This window comes from Tamandua tetradactyla, chromosome 13 (genome assembly GCF_023851605.1).
Source record: "Tamandua tetradactyla isolate mTamTet1 chromosome 13, mTamTet1.pri, whole genome shotgun sequence".
NCBI classification, from domain to species: domain Eukaryota; kingdom Metazoa; phylum Chordata; class Mammalia; order Pilosa; family Myrmecophagidae; genus Tamandua; species Tamandua tetradactyla.
The window spans coordinates 21,310,533-21,332,743 of NC_135339.1; the positions used below are offsets into that span (position 1 = coordinate 21,310,533).

The 22,211-nt window shown below is 38.4% G+C and overlaps 1 protein-coding gene across 13 annotated transcripts in view; it reads right to left on the bottom strand.

Moving 5' to 3' along the window:
- LRMDA (leucine rich melanocyte differentiation associated) overlaps positions 1 to 22,211 on the bottom strand; it is a 1,434,085-nt gene that overhangs the window by 1,398,882 nt on the left and 12,992 nt on the right. For 10 of the 13 annotated variants that reach the window (XR_013161455.1, XM_077124815.1, XM_077124809.1 and 7 more), the window contains exon 2: positions 20,129 to 20,247. The exons of the other annotated variants lie outside the window; for them this stretch is intronic. The gene's annotated coding sequence lies outside the window, so the exon portion shown is untranslated. The remainder of the gene's footprint in view (positions 1 to 20,128; positions 20,248 to 22,211) is intronic. 13 annotated transcript variants of the gene reach the window in all.

Sequence of the window (22,211 nt, forward strand, 5' to 3'; positions counted from 1 at the left end):
TTAGTGGGTTTATAATTAATATTACATATTGAAGTGAACATGATTGAAAGGGGTTGTATAGAGCTATGTATCCCACTGATTAACACTACAAATATAAATAAATTATTGTATGAACTACTTCAAAGGTATGAATCTTATACAAAGAGTCAATAATAGAGAGGTATGGGGGGAATATTACTGCATGCTATGGTCTACATTTAACCAGAAGACATCAACAGTACCACAGTAATAACAGGGGTAAAAAGTTAGCAGGGAGGACAAGAGTTAAGGGAAGGTTTGGATTTTCTATTTGGCGAGGGTGTGTTTATTGGTTATTTTTCTCTTTCGAGCAATGAAAATTGTCTAAAATTGGGAGTGTTGATGATGGCACAACTAGGTGAGGATAACGTAGACACAGATTGTTGACTTTGGTCATCATCCATGATGCTGAAAGGATGGAGGTGGCTGAGGGATACACTGACTGAGAAGCAGAATGGTGAGCTGGGGCGTATAATTATGATGGAATATTGTTTGGCTACAGAAAGGAATGAAGTCGTGAGATATGCAAGGAGGTGAAAGAACCTGGGGGACCATTATGTGGGGCAAAATAAGCCAGAAACAAAAGAACATATATTTTATGGTCCCTTTTAGAAAATATTATAAGAAAACTGGGGCCGCTCTGCCCGCCTGCTCCGCTGAGGCCCGGCTGCAGTCCAGTGGTGCAGTGTGTGGATCGCAGTAGTCGGCGTTTATCGCGGCTTGGCGGGCGTTGGCACCGGTAGCTGACCCTCAGGGAGCCGCGGCGGTTCAGTCAGCGGCGGGGCAGCCTGGCCCGGGGTCCCAGGCGCTTGCGTGGGGCTGGGCGGCCGCGACCGAAGCTGAAGCCGGACGGGGAGCCGGAGCGGAAGTGGCGGGGGCGGCACGGGACCCGGCCATGGCCAGAAGGCATTGTTGATCCCATGTGCCAGAGCTAGACTCATCCCTGGGAGTCATGTCCCATGTTCCCAGGAAGACTTTCACCCCGGATGTCATGTCCTACAAAGAGGGAAAGTTATAGGGATACAGAATTGTCAAACACATGGGAGCATCTAGTGTTCTTCAGATTGGAAGTCCATAAATTATTTTTTAAAAAGAAGGCTTGGCCTGCGCCTGGTCCCCGCTTCCAGAGCCCGGATTGTGTTTAAAAAGCAGGGGCTCGAGGACTTCTGGAGAAGATGGCGGCTTAGTAAGACCCGCGGGTCTTAGTTCCTCCTCCAGAACAGCTACTAGGGGAGTAGGAACGATACAGAACAGCTCCCCGAGCCACGACAGAGATCAAGAAGACAGCGTACCCCATCCTGGAACGGCTGACTGGCTGGGAGAACCTGATCCGGTGAGATCGCTGAGGGGTGCAGGCTTCCCCAGGCCGGGGCGGCAAGCGGGGGGAGTCCCTCCCTCCCTCCTTCCCGGGCCAGCTGGGACAACTGGACAGGCGGTCCCCTCAAGCCACGGCGGCTGGCGCACCCCCCACGCGCAGCCCCCCGGACCAACTGGGAGAATTGGATCAGAGATCCCCAGGCCGTGGAGAATGGTGACCGGGGTCCCTTCCAAACACGTGGCTTCCCGGTCCAGCTGGGAACGGTGCACTCTCCCGGGTCACGGCGGCTGGCGCCCTCCCACCACGCTTGGAGCCCTGGGACGGCTAGGAGATTCAGACGGGCGCTCTCCCAGGGTGCGGCGGCCGGCGACCCTCCCCGCGTTCGGATCCCCGGGCCGGTTGGCACTCTTCCAAGCCGCTTCAGCTGGCGAAACTCCCCCACGGCGAGAGTTTTCCAAAGTTAAAGGACCCACAGCACCTTTTGCTGGTGGGACCCGCAGACAAACGACTGCCACGAGCGCCACCTACTGGGCAGGATAAGAAAAACAGAACCCAGAGATTACACAGAAAAATCTTTCAACCTGTTGGGTCCAACACCCAGGGAAATCTGACTAAATGCCCAGACGCCAGCAGAAGATAATGGATCACGCTCAGAAAATTGAAAATATGGCCCAGTCAAAGGAACAAACCAGTAGTTCAAATGAGATACAGGAGCTGAGACAACTAATGCTGAATATACAAACAGAAATGGAAAACCTCTTCAAAAACGAAATCGATAAATTGAGGGAGGACATGAAGAAGACATGGGCTGAACAAAAAGAAGAAATAGAAAAACTGAAAAAACAAATCACAGAACTTATGGAAGTGAAGGACAAAGTAGAAAAGATGGAAAAAAACAATGGATACCTACAATGATAGATTTAAAGAGACAGAAGATAGAATTAGTGATTTGGAGGATGGAACATCTGAACTCCAAAAAGAAAAAGAAACTATCAGGAAAAGAATGGAAAAATTTGAACAGGGTATCAGGGAACTCAAGGACAATATGAACCGCACAAATATACGTGTTGTGGGTGTCCCAGAAGGAGAAGAGAAGGGAAAAGGAGGAGAAAAACTAATGGAAGAAATTATCACTGAAAATTTCCCAACTCTTATGAAAGACCTAAAATTACAGATCCAAGAAGTGCAGCGCACCCCAAAGAGATTAGACCCAAATAGGCATTCTCCAAGACACTTACTAGTTAGAATGTCAGAGGTCAAAGAGAAAGAGAGGATCTTGAAAGCAGCAAGAGAAAAACAATCCATCACATACAATGGAAACCCAATAAGACTATGTGTAGATTTCTCAGCAGAAACCATGGAAGCTAGAAGACAGTGGGATGATATATTTAAATTACTAAAAGAGAAAAACTGCCAACCAAGACTTCTATATCCAGCAAAATTGTCCTTCAAAAATGAGGGAGAAATTAAAACATTCTCAGACAAAAAGTCACTGAGAGAATTTGTAACCAAGAGACCAGCTCTGCAAGAAATACTAAAGGGAGCACTAGAGTCAGATACGAAAAGACAGAAGAGAGAGGTATGGAGAAGAGTGTAGAAAGAAGGAAAATCAGATATGATGTACATAATGCAAAAGGCAAAATGGTAGAGGAAAGTATTATCCAAACAGTAATAACACTAAATGTTAATGGACTGAATTCCCCAATCAAAAGACATAGACTGGCAAAATGGATTCAAAAACAGGATCCTTCTATATGCTGTGTACAGGAAACACATCTTAGACCCAAAGATAAACATAGGTTGAAAGTGAAAGGTTGGGAAAAGATATTTCATGCAAATAACAACCAGAAAAGAGCAGGAGTAGCTATACTAATATTCAACAAATTAGACTTCAAATGTAAAACAGTTAAAAGAGACAAAGAAGGACACTATCTACTAATAAAAGGAACAATTAAACAAGAAAACACAACAATCATAAATATTTATGCACTGAACCGGAATGTCCCTAAATACGTGAGGAATACACTGCAAACACTGAAAAGGGAAATAGACATATATACCATAATAGTTGGAGACTTCAATTCACCACTCTCATCAATGGACAGAACATCTAGACAGAGGATCAATAAAGAAATAGAGAATCTGAATATTACTATAAATGAGCTAGACTTAACAGACATTTATAGGACATTACATCCCACAACAGCAGGATACACCATTTTCTCAAGTGCTCATGGATCATTCTCAAAGATAGACCATATGCTGGGTCACAAAGCAAGTCTTAACAAATCTAAAAAGATTGAAATCATACACAACACTTTCTCGGATCATAGAGAAATGAAGTTGGAAATCAGTAATAGGTGGAGTGCCAGAAAATTCACAAATACGTGGAGGCTCAACAACACACTCTTAAACAACGAGTGGGTCAAAGAAGAAATTGCAAGAGAAATTAGTAAATACCTTGAGGCGAATGAAAACGAAAACACAACATATCAAAACTTATGGGACGCAGCAAAGGCAGTGCTAAGAGGGAAATTTATTGCCCTAAATGCCTATATCAGAAAAGAAGAAAAGGCAAAAATGCAGGAATTAACTGTCCACTTGGAAGAACTGGAGAAAGAACAGCAAACGAATCCCAAAGCAAGCAAAAGGAAAGAAATAACAAAGATTAGAGCAGAAATAAATGAAAATGAAAACAATAGAGAAAATCAATAAGACCAGAAGTTGGTTCTATGAGAAAATCAATAAGATTGATGGACCCTTAGCAAGATTGACAAAAAGAAGAAGAGAGAGGATGCAAATAAATAAGATCAGAAATGGAAGAGGAGACATAACTACTGACCTCACAGAAATAAAGGAGGTAATAACAGGATACTATGAACAACTTTATGCTAATAAATACAACAATTTAGATGAAATGGATGGGTTCCTGGAAAGACATGAACAACCAACTTTGACTCAAAAGACATAGATAACCTCAACAAACCAATCACAAGTAAAGAAATTGAATTAGTCATTCAAAACCTTCCTAAAAAGAAAAGCCCAGGACCAGACAGCTTCACATGTGAATTCTATCAAACATTCCAGAAGGAATTAGTACCAACTCTCCTCAAACTCTTCAAAAAAATCGAAGTGGAGGGAAAACTACCTAATTCATTCTATGAAGCCAGCATCACCCTCATACCAAAACCAGGCAAAGATATTACAAAAAAAGAAAACTACAGACCAATCTCTCTAATGAATATAGATGCAAAAATCCTCAATAAAATTCTAGCAAATCATATACAACAACACATTAAAAGAATTATACATCATGACCAAGTAGGATTCATCCCAGGTATGCAAGGATGGTTCAACATAAGAAAATCAATTAATATAATACACCATATCAACAAATCAAAGCAGAAAAATCACATGATCATTTCAATTGATGCAGAGAAGGCATTTGACAAGATTCAACATCCTTTCCTGTTGAAAACACTTCAAAAGATAGGAATACAAGGGAACTTCCTTAAAATGATAGAGGGAATATATGAAAAACCCACAGCTAATATCATCCTCAATGGGGAAAAATTGAAAACTTTCCCCCTAAGATCAGGAACAAGACAAGGATGTCCACTATCACCACTATTATTCAACATTGTGTTGGAGGTTCTAGCCAGAGCAATTAGACAAGAAAAAGAAATACAAGGCATCAAAATTGGAAAGGAAGAAGTAAAACTATCACTGTTTGCAGACAATATGATACTATACATCGAAAACCCGGAAAAATCCACAACAAAACTACTAGAGCTAATAAATGAGTACAGCAAAGTAGCAGGTTACAAGATCAACATTCAAAAATCTGTAGCATTTCTATACACTAGTAATGAACAAGCTGAGGGGGAAATCAAGAAACGAATCCCATTTACAATTGCAACTAAAAGAATAAAATACCTAGGAATAAATTTAACTAAAGAGACAAAAAACCTATATAAAGAAAACTACAAAAAACTGCTAAAAGAAGTCATAGAAGACCTAAATAGATGGAAGGGCATACCATGTTCATGGATTGGAAGACTAAATATAGTTAAGATGTGAATCCTACCTAAATTGATTTACAGATTCAATGCAATACCAATCAAAATCCCAACAACTTATTTTTCAGAATTAGAAAAACCAATAAGCAAATTTATCTGGAAGGGCAGGGTGCCCCGAATTGCTAAAAACATCTTGAGGAAAAAAACGAAGCTGGAGGTCTCGCGCTGTCTGACTTTAAGGCATATTATGAAGCCACAGTGGTCAAAACAGCATGGTATTGGCATAAAGATAGATATATCGACCAATGGAATCGAATAGAGTGCTCAGATATAGACCCTCTCATCTATGGGCATTTGATCTTTGATAAGGCAGTCAAGCCAACTCACCTGGGACAGAACAGTCTCTTCAATAAATGGTGCCTAGAGAACTGGATATCCATATGCAAAAGAATGAAAGAGGACCCGTATCTCACACCCTATACAAAAGTTAACTCAAAATGGATCAAAGATCTAAACATTAGGTCTAAGACCATAAAACAGTTAGAGGAAAATGTAGGGAGATATCTTATGAAACTTACAATTGGAGGCGGTTTTATGGACCTTAAACCTTAAGCAAGGGCACTGAAGAAGGAAATAAATAAATGGGAGCTCCTCAAACTTAAACACTTTTGTGCATCAAAGAACTTCATCAAGAAAGTAGAAAGACCACCTACACAATGGGAGACAATATTTGGAAATGACATATCAGATAAAGGTCTAGTATCCAGAATTTATAAAGAGATTGTCCAACTCAACAACAAAAAGACAGCCAACCCAATTACAAAATGGGAAAAAGACTTGAACAGACACCTCTCAGAAGAGGAAATACAAATGGCCAAAAGGCACATGAAGAGATGCTCAATGTCCCTGGCCATTAGAGAAATGCAAATCAAAACCACAATGAGATATCATCTCACACCCACCGGAATGGCCATTATCAACAAAACAGAAAATGACAAGTGCTGGAGAGGATGCGGAGAAAGAGGCACACTTAACCACTGTTGGTGGGAATGTCAAAGGGTGCAACCACTGTGGAAGGCAGTTTGGTGGTTCCTCAAAAAGCTGAATATAGAATTCCCATACGACCTAGGAATACCATTGCTAGGTATCTACTCAAAGGACTTAAGGGCAAAGACACAAACGGACATTTGCACACCAATGTTTATAGCAGCGTTATTTACAATTGCAAAGAGATAGAAACAGCCAAAAGGTCCATCAACAGATGAGTGGCTAAACAAACTGTGGTATATACATACGATGGAACATTATGCAGCTTTAAGACAGGATAAACTTATGAAGCATGTAATAACATGGATGGACCTAGAGAACATTATGCTGCGTGAGTCTAGCCAAAAACTAAAGGACAAATACTGTATGGTCCCACTGATGTGAACCGACATTCGAGAATAAACTTGGAATATGTCATTGGTAACAGAGTCCAGCAGGAGTTAGAAACAGGGTAAGATAATGGGTAATTGGAGTGGAAGGGATACAGACTGTGCAACAGGACTAGATACAAAAACTCAAAAATGGACAGCATAATAATACCTAATTGTAAAGTAATCATGTTAAAACACTGAATGAAGCTGCATCTGAGCTATAGGTTTTTTTTTTGTCTGTTTGTTTGTTTGTCTTTTTTTCTTTTTCCTTTTCTTTTTTTTACTATTATTATTTTTATTTTTTCTCTATATTAACATTATTAACATTCTATATCTTTTTTTGTTGTTTTGCTAGTTCTTTTCCTAAATCGATGCAAATATACTAAGAAATGATGATCATGCAGCTATGTGGTGATGTTAAGAATTACTGATTGCATATGTAGAATGGAATGATTTCTATATGTTGGGTTAATTTCTTTTTTTTCTTTAATTAATAAAAAAAAAAGAAAAAAGAAAACTGGGGCCTAGATTGTAAGCTCTTATAGCAGTCACATTTAGTCCTGAGCTATAAACGTTATTTCCAGATTTTGAGATGCTGTACTATATATATAACTTGGTATCTCCCTGGAACTTCGGCTACCTGTGTGACTCCAAAGACTCAGAGTTGGAGTTCTGAACTCTGGAAGTCAGTATTGCTACACAGAACAACTGTGAAAGAATCTGAAAAAGAGATCAGGCTTCAACTAGAGACAGGAACAAAGCTGATCAGGTCAGGACTAAGGTAAATCAAAATACAGGAGCAAGGACGACATTTCCTGTATTTTAGAACTTCTCCTACTGTATGAGACCAAAGGAAGAGAGATTTATTTTGTCAGAAACCTGAATTTTCTATAGCATATAATCTAAACCCAAGCTGTTGGGATAGCTCATTTAAACAACCCAAACACATGGAGCCCAGAATGGGAACGAGGGTTTGCAATTCTCTATAGCTTAAGGTTAAACATCCCAGAGTTTGTTGGGCAGATAATTTAAAAGTATTAGGAAAGCCCCTTGAAGGACTGGAGAAAAGATACGAAACTATTACGTTATATCACCAGGGAAACCCCTGCTGCTGCCTCAAACATTAGGCACTGCCAAGTTAATAAGACAAGCCCCTGATCTTGAAGCTTTCTCTTATGAAGCTTATTTCTATAGCAAAGAAGCTAAGCCTACCTATAGTCATGCCTAAGAGTTACTTCCAGAAAATCTTTTTCATTGCTCAGATGTGGCCTCTCTCTCTCTCTCTAAATCCAATTCTGCAAGGAAAATCATTATTCTCCCCACTAAGTGGGATATGGCATCCAGGGGTGAAAGTTTCCCTGGCAACGTGGGACATGACTCCTATGGATGAGCCTGGGTCTAGTATTATGGGATTGACAAAGGTTTGCTGACCAAAAGAGGGGGGAAAGAAATGTAGCAAAATAAGGTATCAGTGGCTAAGAGAGTCCAAATAGAGTCGAGAGGCTACTCTGGAAGCTACTCTTACACAAACTTCAGCTAGATATTGCTAATTACCACGGTTTCCCAAACCCTAACCAAAACCATTCCTCTTAACCCTAAAGAACACCTAGAGCTCTATCTGAGATTCTATAAAAAGTTTCAGGCACTAAGATTACTTTCTAGAAACCTAAAACCTCCAGATGGTTCTTAGGCCAGATAAATTCTGAAACCCAGAGGGTTCAGCCTCTCCAAGAATAGCAACTAGTTCCACTCCCCCTATTTCATATTATCAACACTCCTTTCCAACACAAAAAGTTAGAATGGGCATAGTCCAAACACCTTAAAGATTGGGAGAAGGATCAAGGGAGATGGAAAAGTTATAACAGAGAAGATAGGATTTACCAAATGGATATGACTGCTGAATCATTTTATTGATATTTCTTTTAGACTCCAGTGTCTTGGAACAGCTAGAAGGAAAAACTTAAAATTCTGGAACTGTGGAATTGTGCTCTAATACTTGCTACAATGTATTTTGAATGTATTGCTTTTTTGTATATATGCTATATTTCACAATAAAAAATGTTTTAAAAAACTAACAATCCAGGGGTGAAAGTCTCCCTGGCTGCATGGGAGATGACTCCCAGGGACAAGTCTAGCCCTGGCACTGTGGGATCAACAATGCCATCCTGACCAAAGGGGGAAAGGAGAGTAACAAATAAGGTATCGGTGGCTGAGAGAGTACAGAGCTGAGAGGCTACTCTGGAGGTCACTCTCACGCAAGCTTCAGTTAGACATTGCTACCTATCATAACTTGCCAAACCCCAACCAAAACCATTCCAGCCAACCCTAAAGAACACGTAGGGCAAAATATAAGATTCTACAAAGGTTCCATGCACTAGGGTAACGTTCCAGAAACCTACAATCTCCAGATGGGTCCCTGGATCATAGAAGCCCTGAAATGCAGAGCGGCCAGCCCCTCCAGGACATCAGCTGTTCTATCTCCCTACCCCATATTACTGACAGCCCCTTCCGACATGAAAAAGTTAGAATGGGCATAGCCCAAATACCCCCAAAGAGTGGGGAAAAGATCAAAGGTGAGGGTGGAGTTATACAGAGAAGGTAGGGTTTAACAAGGCAGTATGACTGCTGAATCATTATATTGGCATTCCTTTCTCCAGTATCTCATAGCAGCTAGAAGTAAAAACCTAAAATTGTGAAACTGTAACCCATACCAAACTCTGAAATCTGTTCCATAACTAATTGTTGCGCTGTGCTTTGAAATTTATTGCTTTTTTGTATATATGTGATTTTTCACAAAAAGAAAAAAGTCAATTGTGATAATAAAAAAAATATTTATTCCTTCTAGCCTCCAATGTTCTGCAGTAGTCAGAAGGAAAAATCTGAGATGACAGTATGGTCAACCATGACAAATTCTGGGATTTGTCCTGTAACTACTTGTTGAAGAATATTTTGAAAACTATTTCTCCTTCTTTCTTTGCTTTGTATATATTTTATATTATACAATTTTAAAAGTTAAAAAAAAACTGCCTAACATATAAAAATATTCTTACTCATGAGATCTATGGTGTTATAGGAGCAATTTTTTAAGGTAAGAGTATCCCACTTTTGATTCACACATTGTATCTGAAGAAGAGGTAGGGAAGAGAGTTAGACAGCCAAGGGTTTGACAACAATTTCCAACACAACGAAGTTTTAGTTAGGAAACAACAATCTTCCCCTACTCCAACTCCCCCAAAACTACTCTTATGCAAACATTCAAATCGCAATAGTCCAAAGTTCACAGCATTCTTCCAGAAAGAGCATTTCTAAACCTTAATGCCCGGAAGAGTTCAGTTCAGACAGGCCTACTACAGAGTTCTCAGCCTTGGGCTGCTTCAACAAATCCCTCTGCTCTGTGCCCTCCTAGCCTATCTGGCAATCTCCTTAAGGTAAATCTTAAGAAACTCCATTCTGATGGAAAGATTTAAGAGTTCCTCTCCTACTCTACTCAGCCCTTGCGTTGGTTTGAAGCTATTATGTATTCCAGAAAAGCCATATCCTTTAACCCTCATTCAATATTGCTGGGTGGAATCTTTTTTATCGTTTCCATGGAGATATGACCTGCCCAATTGTGGGTGGTAAGGTTTGATTAGATGGTTTCCATGGAGACATGTCTCCACCCGTTCAAGGTGAGGTTGCTTACTGGAGCCCTTTAAGAGGAAACCATTTTGAAAAAGCTTCAGAGCCAAGAGAGCCACCAGAAACACAGCCCTGGGGAAGCTGTTGAAGACAGAGCTAGCTGATCTTGTCATGTGACTCTCCAGCTGAGAGAGAAACCCTGAGCATCATCAGCCTTCTTAAACCAAGGGATCTTTCCCCAATGCCTTAGATTGGACAATGCTTTAATTTGGACATTTTCACAGTTCTAGAACTTTAAATTTGCAATTTAATAAGCAACGCTGTTTCTGGTATATTGCATTCCAGCAGCTTACAAACTAGAACAGCCCTCCTAACCACACTTAGCTGATACAATAAGGGGCTCTTCCTTTTGCTGCTAATTGCACCCCCTAATTACAGCTGCCTGAAACAGTCAAAACCAGACTACAGTGGGAAAAAAATCAGAACAATAGTTGCCTTGGGGTAGGGGGATGATGGGCACAAGAATTAACTAGGAAGGAAAAAGAGGAACTTACTGGGATAATGGAGATATTTCATGGCCTGATAGCTTATACGTTATATGGATGTATCCATTTGATGAAGTTCAGTAGTTAGGATTTATGTATTTCAACACATGCAAATAAAATATTTATAAAAAATAACCTAGTGGGAGAGGGGAGTGGGAAGGTATAGACAAAATAAGAATAGCAGAATGCTGCAGTTGTTGAAACTAGCTGATGGTACCTGGTGTTCATTATGCTATTGTTTATTTTGCGTATGTTCGAAATTTTTTGTAATAAAAATATTAACATACAAAAATCAAAGGTATTTCTATTCACTTGCAGTGAACAATCCACAAATAAAATTCAGAAAATGATTCCATGTAAAATAGCATCAAAAAGAATGAAATCCTTGGGAATAAATTTAAAAGAAGTGTAAAACTTATACTCTAAAAACTAAAGAACATTGTTGAAAGAAATTAAAGATCTCAATAAATGCAAAAATATCCCATGTTCATGGATCAGAAGACTTAACTAACATTGGTAAGATGGCAGTACTCCCTAAACAGATGGACAGAATCATTGCAACCCCTATCAGAATCCCAGCCTTCTTTGTACAAATTGACAAACTGATTCTAAAATTCATATGGAATTGTAAGATACCCAGAATAGCCAAAACAATTTTGAAAAAGAAGAAAAAAGTAGGAGGACCTGCACATCCCAGTTTCAAAACTTACTACAAAGTGAATAACCAAGACACTACGGGACTGCACAGGACAGACCTATATAGCTCATGGGATAGAACTGCGAATCCACAAATAAACTCATACATCTCTGGTCAACTGATTTTTGACAAAGATGTCAAGACCGTTCAAAGGAAAAAAATAGTCTCTCTTTTTTTAATTAGAGAAATTGTGTACAATTCTCTAAAAGTGTACAGAAAAAAACATGCATAAAATACAGAGCTCCCATATATTATTAACACCCTGCATTAGTTACATTTGTTAAAATTCATGAAAGAACACTTTTATAATTGTACTATTAAGTATCATCCATTGATAACAATAGGGTTCACTGTATTGTATAGTCCTATGTTTTGGGAAGTTTTTAAAATTTTTATTCTAGTAAAATACGTAGCTCCTAAAATTTTTCCTTTTAACCACATTCAAATATAAATTCAGTGCTCTTAATTACACTCACAGTGTTACACTACCATCACTACCACCCATTATCAAAACTTTCCCATCAACACAAATAGAAACTCGGTGCAATTTAAGCATTAACTCCCCAATCTAGACCCCCATCCCTGATAACCTATATTCTAGTTTCTGACTCTATGAATTTTATTCTAATTATTTTATATCAGTGAGATCACACAATACTTGACCTTTGTGTCTGGCTTACTTCACTCAGAGATTGTTCATGTTGTCACACATATCAGAATTTCATCCCTTTTTATAGCTGAATGATATACCATTGGATGTATATATCACATTTTATATTTCCATTTAGCAGTAGATAGAGGGTAGCTTCGAGCTTTTGGCAATTCTGAATGCCACTACAAACATATGCAAATATCTGTTTGAGTCCCTGCTTTCAAGTCTTTTTAAGTATTTACCTAGAAGTGGGAGTGCTGGATAATGTGGTAATTCTATACTTAACTTTATAAGGAAACTGACTTGCATAATTGCTGCACCATTTTACATTCCCATCAGCAATGAATGAGTGTTCCTATTTACCAACATCTTCTCCAATACTTATAATTTTCTGTGTGTTTTTTCTTTTTTTTAATAGTGGCCATTCTAGTGGGTGTGAAGTGGTATCTCACTGTGGTTTTGATTTGCATTTCTGTGATGGCTAATGATGTTGATCATCTTTTCATGTGCTTTTTGGCCATCTATGATCTCCTTTGGAGAGATGTCTATTCAAGTCTTTTGAACATTCTCTATTATACTATTGTTTCCCAACTGAGTGGACTGGAGGCACTCTGTCATACCCAACTGGCCATAAATGTAAGGATCTATTTCTGAACTATTAATGTGATTCATTGGTTTATATAGTTCTCCTTGTGCAGGTGCCATACTCTTTTGATTACTGTGGCTTTGTAATAAGTTTTAAAATTGAGAATTGTGAGTCCCACAACTTCATTCTCTTTAAAGACAGTTTTGGAAACTGTGGCTCCTAACCCTTCCAAATGAATGTGATGATTGACTCTTCCATTTCTGCAAAGAAGGCTATTGGAATTTTTATTGGGATTGTGTTGAATCTATAAACCAATCTGAATAGAACTGATCTCTTGACAATGTTTAGTCCTTCTATTTATTTAGGTCTTCTTTCTTTTAATAAATTTTCAACATATAAGTCCTTCGCATCCTTGTTTAAATTTATTCATAGATAGTTGATTGCAAGTACAATTGTAAGTGGATTTTTTCCTTAATTTCCTCCTTAGATTGTTCATTACTGGTGTATAGAAACACTACTGATTTTTACTTGTTGATCTTGTACCCACCACTTTGCTGCATTCATTTATTTGCTCTAGTAGCTTTACCATCAATTTTTCAGGACTTTCTATATATAGGAACATGTCATCTGCAAATAGTAAAAGTTTTAATTCTTTCCATTTTGACTTTTCTCTCTTGCCTAACTGCTCTAGCTAGAATTCCAGTATTAAATATTAAACATTAAATATTAAATACAATTTAAATAACAGTAGTAACAGTGGGCATCCTTGTCTTAGAGGGAAAATGTTCAGTCTTTCACCACTGAGTATAATGTTAGTGGTGGGTTTTTCTTAGAGACCCTTTTACATGTTGAGGACGTTTCCATCTATTCCTGATTTCCTAAGTATTTTTATCTAGAAAGGATGCTGGATTTTGTCAAATGTCTTTTCTGCATCAATTGAGATAATCATGTGTTTTTCCCTCTGGAAATGGAGAGGATTACATTAATTGATTTTCTTATGTTGAATCACTCTTGCATACCTGGGATAAATCCCACTTGATCATTATGGGATAGCATAATTCTTTCAATGTGCTGTTGGATTCACTTTGCTAGTGAGGATTTTTTTGTTGAGGATTTTTTCACCTGTATTCATAAGGGATATGGGCACATAATTTTACTTTTCTTGTGATTTCTTTACCTTTGGTTTTAGAGTCATGTTGACCTCATAGAATAAGTTCAGAAGTGTTCCTTCTCCAATTTTTTGGAAGAGCTTGAGCAGCACTGATGTTTATCCTTTTTGGAATGTTTGATAGAATTAACCTGTGAAGCCACCTGGTCCTGGCTTTTGGGGGGAGGCTTTTGATTACTTTTTTAACCTTTTTACTTATAATTGGTCTGTTGAAAACTTGATTTCTTCTAGAAATAGGGTAGATTGTTCATGTGTTTCTAGGAAACTGTCCATTTCATCTCAGTTGTCTAATTTGTTGGCATACGGTTGTTCATGGTATCCTTTCATGATCCTTTTTTATTTCTGTGAGGTCTGTTGTAATGTCCCCTTTTCATTTCTTATTTTAATTATCTGTGCCCTCTTTTTTCCTTTGTCAGTCTAACTAAACATCTGTCAATTTCATTTCTCTTTTCAAAGAACCAACTTTTACTTTTTTAATGCTCTCTTTTGCTTTTTCTCTATTTCATTCATTCCTGTTCTAATATTTATTAATTCCTTCCTTCTGTTTACTTTGAATTTAGTTTGTTTTTCTTTTTATAGTTCCTCTGGGTATGCAGTTAGGTCTTTGATTTGACCTGTTTCTTCTTTTTTAATGTAAATTTTTACAGCTATAAATTTCCCTCTGAGCACCGCCTCTGCTGTATCCCATAAGTTCTGGTATGCTGTGCTCTTGTTGTCATATGTATCAAGACATTTACTGATTTACCTTGTGATTTCCTTGTGACCCACTGATTAAGTATATGTTGTTTAGCTTCCATATTTTGTGGATTTTCTAGTTCTCCACCTATTATTGATTTCCAGCTTCCTTCCATTATAGTTAGAGATGAAGCTTTTTTAATTGCAATCTTTCAAATTTTATTGAGACTGATTTTGTGCCCTAACATGGCATAACCTGGACAATGATCTGTGTGTACTTGAGAAGAACATATATACTGCTGTTTTGGGGTGCAGTGTTCTGTATATGTATGTTCAGTCAAGTTCACTTATCATATTATCAAGTTCTCTGTTTTCTTACTGATTTGTCTACATGTTCTATTCATTGTATTGAAGGCTCTATTATCATAGACTTCTCTTTCTCCCTTTGGTTTTGCCAGCATTTCCCTCATGTATTTTGCTGTACTGTGGTTAGGTGCACATATATTTATGATTATTATTCCTTATTGATGGATTGATACTTTTTTATCTGTATTTTTTTATTAATTAAAAAAAAGAAAAGAAATTAACACAACATTTAGAAATCATTCCATTCTACACATGCACTCAGTAATTCTTAGTATCATCACATAGATGCATGATCATAATTTCCTAGTACATTTGCATCGATTTAGGAAAAGAACTAGCAAAACAGCAGAAAAAGATATAGAATGTCAATATAGAGAATAAAATTAAATAATAATAATAATAAAAAATATACATATATAAAAAAGGAAAAAGAAAAAACAAAAACAAAAGATACAAACAAACTATAGTTCAGGTGCAGCTTCATTCAGTGTTTTAACATAGTTACATTACAATTAGGTAGTATTGTGCTGTCCATTTTTGAGTTTTTGTATCTAGTCCTGTTGCACAGTCTGTATCCCTTCAGCTTCAATTACCCATTATCTTACCCTGTTTCTAACTCCTGCTGGTCTCTGTTACCAATGATATATTCCAAGTTGATTCTCGAATGTTGGTTCACATCAGTGGGACCATACAGTATTTGTCCTTTAGTTTTTGGCTAGACTCACTCAGCATAATGTTCTCTAGGTCCATCCATGTTATTACATGCTTCATAAGTTTGGTCTGTCTTAAAGCTGCATAATATTCCATTGTAGGTACACACCACAGTTCGCTTAGCCACTCGTCCGTCGACGGACACTTTGGCCGTCTCCATCTCTTTGCAACTGTAAACAATGCTGCTATAAACACTGGTGTGCAAATGTCCGTCTGTGTCTTTGCCCTTAAGTCCTTTGAGTAGATACCTAGCAGTGGTATTACTGGGTCGTAATCCATTCTGCCAGTCTATGTCTTTTGATTGGGGAATTCAGTCCATTAACTTTTAGTGTTATTACTGTTTGGATAATATTTTCCTCTACCATTTTGGCTTTTGTATTATATATATCATATCTGATTTTCCTTCTTTCTACACTTTACTCCATACCTCTCTCTTCTGTCTTTTCGTATCTGACTCTAGTGCTCCCTTTAGTATTTCTTGCAGAGCTGTTCTCTTGGTCACAAATTCTCTCAGTGACTTTTTGTCTATAAAAGTTTTAATTTCTCCTTCATTTTTTTTTTTTTTTTTTTTTAAAGAAGGAAGGATAGAAGGAAGGAAGGAAGGAAGAAAGGGAAACATTTTTTAAACATTTTCTTGTTTTATTGTATTCTGTTTCTCCGTTTTTGTTACATGGGCTGGGGCCGGGAATCGAACCGAGGTCCTCCGGCATAGCAGGCAAGCACTTTGCCCGCTGAGCCACCGCGGCCCGCCCTCTCCTTCATTTTTGAAGGACAATTTTGCTGGATATAGGAGTCTTGGTTGGCAGTTTTTCTCTTTTAGTATTTTAAATATATCATCCCACTGTCTTCTAGATTCCATGGTTTCTGCTGAGAAATCTACACATAGTCTTATTGGGTTTCCCTTGTATGTGACAGTTTTTCTCTTGCTGCTTTCAAGATCCTCTCTTTCTCTTTGACCTCTGACATTCTAACTAGTAAGTGTCTTGGAGAACGCCTATTTGGGTCTATTCTCTTTGGGGTGCGCTGCACTTCTTGGATCTGTAATTTTAGGTCTTTCATAAGAGTTGGGAAATTTTCAGTGATAATTTCTTCCATTAGTTTTTCTCCTCCTTTTCCCTTCTCTTCTCCTTCTGGGACACCCACAACACGTATATTTGTGCGCTTCATATTGTCCTTGAGTTCCCTGATACCCTGTTCAAGTTTTTCCATTCTTTTCCCTATAGTTTCTGTTTCTTTTTGGGATTCAGATGTTCCATCCTCCAGTTCACTAATTGTAGCTTCTGTCTCTTTAAATCTACCATTGTAGGTATCCATTGTTTTTTCCATCTTTTCTACTTTGTCCTTCACTCCCATAAATTCTGTGATTTGTTTTTTCAGATTTTCTATTTCTTCTTTTTGTTCAGCCCATGTCTTCTTCATGTCCTCCCTCAATTTATTGATTTGGTTTTTGAAGAGGTTTTCCATTTCTGTTCGTATATTCAGCATTAGTTGTCTCAGCTCCTGTATCTCATTTGAACTATTGGTTTGTTCCTTTGACTGGGCCATATCTTCAATTTTCCGAGCATCATCCATTATTTTCTGCTGGTGTCTGGGCATTTGATCAGATTTCCCTGAGTGTGGGACCCGGCTGGTTGAAAGGTTTTTCTGTGAAATCTCTGGGCTCTGTTTTTCTTTTCCTGCCCAGTAGGTGGCGCTCCTGGCGCTTGTCTGTCTGTGGGTCCCACCAGTAAAAGATGCTGTGGCTCCTTTAACTTGCCAATCCGAATCTCACAGTCGGCCCGGGAAACTGTGTGTGGAGGGGGCGTCGCTGGCCACCGCGGCTTGGGGGAGTACCGGTCCAAATTGCCCAGCTGGCCCGAGACGCCAAGCGTGGCGGGAGGGCCCCGCTATCCAACGTTCCCAGTCGGACCGGGAAGCCACATGTGTGGAAGGGACCCCGGTCGCCAGCCACCCCGGCCTGGGAAAGCGCGCGCCCCTCGGGTATCTCACCGCAGCGGATTCTCCCTGCCCGTTCAGCCGTTCCAGAATGGGGTACACTGTCTTTTTGGTCTCTGTCGTGGCTCCAGGAGCTGTTTCGTATTGTTTCTGTTTCTTTAGTTGCTGTTCTGGAGGAGGAACTAAGACCCGCGTGTCTTATTAAGCCGCCATCTTCTCCGGAAGTCTGGATTGATACTTTTATTAATAGATAGTGTCCTCCTTTGTCTCTTGTAACAGCTTTTGACACTAAGTCTATTTCATCTGATATTAGTATAGCTATCCCAGCTCTCTCTTGGTTATTATTTGTATGGATTATCTTTTTCCATTCTTTCACTTTCAACTTATTTGTGTCTTTGGGTCTAAGGATCTCTCTTGTAAACAACAGAGTTGGATTGTGCTTTTTTTAAAGTCCATTCTGAACATTGGTGTCTTTTGATTGGGGAGTTCAATTCATTAACATTCAGTATTTTTCCTGTAAAGGCAGGACTTACTTTAGCCATTTTGTCCTTTATATATATATGTCGTATATTTTTGTCTCTGTTTTTGCTTATTGCAGTCTCCTGCTCGGTTCAGTTGATCTTTTGTTATGTATCTGATTGATCCCTTTCTCATCTCCACTTCTGTATATTTTTAAAGTACTTTCTTTGTGGTTACCTTGGGGTTTCTATTACACAAATTAAATCCATAACCTTCTAGTTTGAAAAGGTACCAACTTAACTTTAATAGTATATTCTGCTCCCATGTCCCTCCGTTTACCATTTTTATGATGTTTTTGTCCCACGTTACCATTTTATATATTGTGTATCTATTAGCAGGAAATATGTTGATTTCTCATTCAATTGTCTTCTCACTCTTAAGGAATTAAACAGCAGAGTTATGTATTGAGGATATAGTACTTTTGGGGTTTGTATTTATCCATTTAGTTACCTTTACTGAAGATTTTCACTTCTTCATACTGCTCCAAGCCATTCTTTCTTGTCTTTTCCTTTCAACCCAAAGAACTCCCTTTAGCAATTCTTGTAGGACAGGCAGGTCTTTTGGTGATAAACTCTCTGTTTTTGTTTATCTGTGAATACCTTAAACTCTCCTTCTTTTTCCCTTTGAGAGTAAGGTAGAGCACTGATAGGGGCTCACATGGTGGTCCTCAACCTCAGCGGGAGGAAGAGACAGCAATTCCCTGCCATGATGGTCCATGCTAATCAGAGGGGAAGGCAGGGCTTTATAGGGCATAGATAAAGAAGGTACCTAGCTAAGAGAGTTCATGCCCATGACTGCTAACAGAGCTAACTGTTTCTTAATGTTTATCCTTTCGGGCACAATGCCTCATGAAGTTAACCTTGGGGAAAGATGATGAAGGCACAGAGCTGAGTACATGCAGGAACGTGCACAATTGCTGACAAAGCTGGGAGAGTTAGGGGATATTGGAAAATGTAAAAACATTCTACGCTACAATCCACCCCATCCCACAACTCTTAGAATCTTTCTGCCACCTCTTCCACATAAGTCCCCGAGTGTAGAAATGGTGGGGGAAGGAGGGGACGAGGGTACACATTTACAGCCTGTAATATTGAAAAATGAGGCTACAACAACGATCTAAACATCAAAAAGATAAACAAATATACTGTAAGGACACAAACAAGAAGGGTATAACTCCAATGTAATGGTCACAGAAAAAGGGTCAATAAATCCCAATTTTTAAATATTAATAGAAGTTTGCACTTGAGCTGAGTGCATCAGTAATATTTGCATGTTCATCTGATACATAAGAGCAAAAAACAGTGTCAGTCATGGCACAGATGCCATACTGGGCAGCAGTAAGCATACTTAAATCCACAGGGGTTTGTAACACTACTTTTCTCTTTTTTTCAGTTTCTCTGTTTAAAAGACTTATACTTTATTTGGTATCTTTAAGAACATGAGCAGTGAAATTAGCAAAAGCTGTTACTTGTGTTAATGTATATAATGCTCCAGTATTAGCTTGGAAAATACTGAGCAGCCATTCCCCTCAAACTAAGGAGCGTCTTACTCTTAAACCAAAGTGATCTTGCAAAGCTGCAAAATTCTGTGGTGCACTAGGTAAAACTTTATGAATGTTCCATGGCAGGAAGGGGTATCCTAGAATACATCTAACTGTCCAAATGTAGGGGAGATATGGCCTAAAGTGTGTTCCACATAGCCAACCAGTACCTGGAGAGGCACAGATGCACTGGCTCATTTAGAGCTGTCTTGTTTTCCTGTCCATTTATTCTGCCATACAATGATGTTTCTATCACATTCCAATGTGAACAGCCATCCCATGTGTCAGTGTGCAGCTAAATCAGAAGCCTTATGTCTTTCAATATGCAGAGGAATTCGGGTACCTGGGATGCCACACTCAGCAACCATCCAGGTCAAGCTATCCAAACAGATGTTACAGATGGGCAGGTCTTGTTTAAATATTCTCTTTCTGTGATCTCTAAGTCTTTGTTTTTTCATCTGCCTGTGAGAGCAGAGGGAGAGTCTTCAACAGCTGAATTTCTCATTTTTTTTAAACTTCTTTATTGTTTAGAATAACATATATACAAAGCAAAGAAATAGAAAAGCAATAGCTTTCAAAGCACTCTTCAACAAGTAATTACAGGACAGATTCCAGAGTTTGTCATGGGCTACCATACGATCCTCTCATATATTTCCTTCTAGCTGCCCCAGAATATAGGAGGCTAGAGGACATAAATATTTTTTTATCATCACAATAGACTTTTTTTCCTTCTTTTTTGTGTGAAAAATAACATATATACAACAAAGCTATAAATTTCAAAGCACAGCACCACAATTAGTTGTAAACCATATTTCAGAGTTTGGAATGAGTTACAATTCCACAATTTTAGGGTTTTAGTTCTAGCTGCTCTAAAATACTGGAGACTAAAAGATATCAATTTAATAATTCAGCATTTATATTCATTTGTTAAATCCTATCTTCTCTGTACAACACCACCATCACCTTTGGTCTTTCCATTTCTATCTTTAGGGGTGTTTGGGCTATGACAATTCTAAATTTTTCATATTGGAATGGTCTGTCAGTAATATGGGGTAGGGAGTTGGAACTATCTTATGTTCTGGAGAGGCTGGGATACGTTTCAGGACTTATCTGGACCAGGAACCCATCTGGAGGTTGTAGGTTTCTGGAAAGTTACTCTAGTGCATGGAACCCTTGTGGAATCTTATATATTGCCCTAAGCGTTCTTTAGGATTGGCTGGAATGGTCCTGGTTATCTCCTCATTTTTGAAGAACAGTTTCACCAGATAAAGAATTTGGGGCTAGCAGTTTCTCTCTTTCAGTACCGTATATATATCATACCACTGCTTTCTCTCCTCCATGGTTTCTGATGAGAAATCTGCACTTAGTCTTACTGAGGATCCCTTGTCTGTGAGGAATCACTTTTCTCTTGCTCCTTTCAGAATTCTCTTTATCTTTGGCATGTGACATTCTGATTAGTACATGTCTCGGAATTGGCCTCTTAGGGTTCATCGCATCTGGCATATGTTGCACTTCTTGGACATGTAGATTTAGGTCTTTTGTAGGAGTTGGGGAGTATATTTTGGTATACTTCCTGCTTTCATACATCTCCCTTAAACACTGCTCATCTTTTAAACTTCTTTTCTCTATCCATTTTTCCAACTGCATGATTTCAACTGTCCTTACAGTTCACTGCTTCTTTTCTCTACTGTTCAAATCTGGTATTGTCTGTCTCTAGTGTAGTTTTAGTCTCCTTTATTGTGCTCCTTTTTCCAATTTCTTTTATGTTTCTTTTAAACTTTCTAATTCTTTTTGCTTACACATTGCCTTCATGTCCTTTAGCTCTATATTCATGTTTCATTTATTTCTATCTATATTTTCATTCAATTTCTTGAATTGATTTAGGAGATTTGACTGAACGTCTTTGATTAATTGTTCCAAAGTCTCTGTTTCTTCTGAAATTTTATTTGTTCTCCTGACTGAGCTCTATCTCCCTGTTTCTCAGTATGGCTTGTAATTTTTGCTGGTGTCTGGACATCTGATTATTTCGATGTGTTAACTGTGAAAATCAGTTTCTCTCTCTTGCTTAAGGCTTTGTTATAGATTGATTGTGTGCTAAGGCTCTTTGTTACTTGGTCCAGCTTATACTGATGAATATACAACTGTGTGATATTATAAGCCATTGATTGTACACCATGTATGTAATGTATATGTTGAAGATTTGTTAATGAAATATTTTTATAAAAAAAGATCTATGAAGTCTTTATACATAAGGACTGAGGTATATAGTCCTTAGTTGGTAAGATTTTTTTTTAAATATTTTTATTGTAAACCTTAGCAAACATACAAATATTCTATACATGGTGTACAATGATTGGCTCAGTTGGTAAGACATTTTTAAAGTTGCTTGAGGTTACCCCACTATCTTCTTTTTTACATTGTTATTA